This window comes from Nelumbo lutea, chromosome 8 (assembly GCF_056320005.1).
Source record: "Nelumbo lutea isolate HS-2025 chromosome 8, American lotus-T2T, whole genome shotgun sequence".
NCBI lineage: Eukaryota > Viridiplantae > Streptophyta > Magnoliopsida > Proteales > Nelumbonaceae > Nelumbo > Nelumbo lutea.
The window spans coordinates 18,665,214-18,668,171 of NC_142691.1; positions in this window are offsets into that span (position 1 = coordinate 18,665,214).

Consider the following 2,958-nt stretch of genomic DNA (forward strand, 5'->3'; position numbering starts at 1 on the left):
CAGTTTGGCATCCTGGAGGCGAAGTGCTGGAGTGGCGAACAAGGTGGTCTTGAGTTCGGATAGGGGAGTGTCCCGAACTGCCATGAGGCGGGCCAATTCGGGTCACTGCCTTGTGTGGCTCGGGGCCTAAGGGAGAGTTCGGGCTCCTCGTAGGGAGTTTGGGCTCTTAGTAGGGAGATCGGGCTCTTAGTAGGGAAGTCGGGCTCCTCGTAGGGAGTTCGGGCTCTTAGTAGGGAGGTCGGGCTCCTCGTAGGGAGGTCGGGCTCCTCATAGGGAGTTCAGGCTCCTAGTAGGGAGTTCGGACTGCTGGTTTCTTCCCTTTGATGCTTGCGCCCTGGGTGCGCTGTTGTGTCGAGCTGTTTGCCTTTGCCACATGTTGAGTGATTACGAGGTCAGGCCAAATCTTCCTTCATCATGGACCATTGCCTAAATGTCAATGTAGCCATGTTTGTTCTCAACAAATAGTGCTGGGCTGATGTAGGGAGCATCAACAAAATTAGAAATTTTATCAGACTCCAACAGAATTAGATGGTTAATTAGATTGTGAAAAGAGTCCGCCCCACAAGGGGCCACCCCACAACGCCCCACAGCACATTCCCGCCTTGAATTGGGAATATCTTCCGATCGATGATAACATCCAATGATAACATCATCGATCGGGAGATGTTCCCAAATCACGGCGTGAATGTGCTGTGGGGCGTTGTGGGACGGCCCCTTGTGGGGAGGAGATGTGATGTCTCGTCAAAACCGGGAACCAGTGGCTTAGCATTTGTGTCCTTCCCCTTTCCCCATTGTCAAAAGGTATAGATAGCACAAAAGTATTCATGCACATCAGTGGCTTAACATTCTTTATTCGGGTCTGTATGGAGCATCTGTGGAAAAGAGAGCAGTAGGGAAGTAAGGGTGGAAGCCAATGATCCGGCCTGTCAAAACAGGTTGAACCAGAATCTACTCTGGGCTTAGGGAAACCTACATAAACCTTCCCTAGCTAGAAGTTGTTAATAAACAGGTTGAACCAGTGCACTTATCTTAAACTGAGCCCTAAGAAGGTTTTTGTTAGAGTCTAAACATAAGGCGGGTTTATAGGATTGCTAGAAAATCATGGGAAGTTTCTCATAAAAATTATCTAACCTTTTCTTCTAATATTATTTAAATTAAAATCTAAATACTAAATTAAGATAAGTTGAACAAGATGTCTAAAAAATCTAATAAGAGAAAAATAATAGATAACAAATAAGTAGAAATAGTAAAATTATAATAATTAATCATTAATTATAAATCATATTGTAATTATAAGTGATTTTATTACTAATAAAAATTATAATGTCAAGTCTATTTAAATCCTGCTTACAATTAAAAAACTTAATAGAAATAATAAAATGAAAATTGGGTTGTGCTTAAACTGGTTAGACATAATCCAAAAAAAAATGAAAACTTCATTTGGCCAATTTTCTCCACAATATAATGGTGATGATGCATCACATCCTTTTATTCATGTTTCACAGACAAATTTGACTAGGAAAGTTGAGGATTAAAGAGAGTAATGTCTGACGTGCATTGTACTACTAGATGCAGTGTGGCTAATTGGATTAGCTGCTTGGTTACCCTAATTCGATAAACTTTGGAATTTTGAGATATTAAAAACAATAGAAGGGACCAAATTCAAAAATAAGGTATTTTAGTCATGAGAATGAAAAATATAGAACCCATTCATACTATTAATAAAAGTATAAATGCATCCACTAGGAGATCATGATGCAGCGTCATCACATCAAATGCTGATGGCAATTTCATATGTCCAATTTTAGATGTATAATCATTATTATATTAATTTTAGATGCATTTTTATCATGTGGCCAATTTCATATGGCCTATATAGTCATCATTCTCAACTTTCAAAAAGTGCCACTTTAATCCAGCCATTAGCATTTTGTACATTATCTGATCCATGAGTTCATGTACAATTAGAAACATTTCAAAATCCAAAATTACCCTTTGAAAAATACACTATTCATCATCTTCTTTCTCGAAAACGAACTAGATTAGTGGTGTTTCTTCCCTACTCTCTTTTAACCTTTAGAAATTATGAACTAGGGCAATGCCACTTCCGAAATTTCAACATGTTTCAAACAAATTTTATACAAAAGTTTAAGTTTCAAAATAGATTGGAAGCCAAAGTACAAAGTAACAAAAGCCAGCTTTCAAAGTTCATGCCATATGCTTGCTTTTACATCAAGAGAAGATAGTATATGCATTGTTGGTCATATTCACTCCTATTGTTTCATTAGTTTTTGGAATGAGTGGATGATTTATTACTGTATGCATAGAGAAGCATCAGCAAAAATGAACAAACTGAATCATGGCGTATGCGGTGAAGAAGCCTACTAATCCAAGTTTGGAAGAACCCGAGGAGGATCACATTCTCTTCTAAGAACATCAAGAGTCTCGAGAAATGTCTTCTCATTTCCATCTATTTAGATCCATTTAGATTTAACTATTTTTATTTATTATAAGAATCAAAATTAATATCTTATGGGATATGGATGAGACAAGTGTTGTGTCCACTCCTTTCTTCTGTTATTTCTCCCCTTTAGGCTTCATCAATATAATATATGAGTCCAGATCTCCTACCCACAAGAACTCTGCCCACGTTTATTGCAGCCACACATGGAGAACATCTCATCCTCTGCATAGTTATTATGCAAGGGAGATGTTCCCAATTCACAGGGGGTAGTGTATTGTGGGTAGACGTAGGCAGGTTTCTTGTGGACAGGAGATCCAGAGTCATAATATATACCCCTGGCTCCACTTCCTTTAGAATTATCATTGTGTCCACCCCTCCCCTTGTTTGTATCTATCTCCCTTGAAAACTTTCCCTTCTTCGTTTTCTTTTTTTTTTGTTTTTTATCTATGGCTCTAAAATCCTAAAATCTCAATCAGGTCCTAGAAAATGCCATG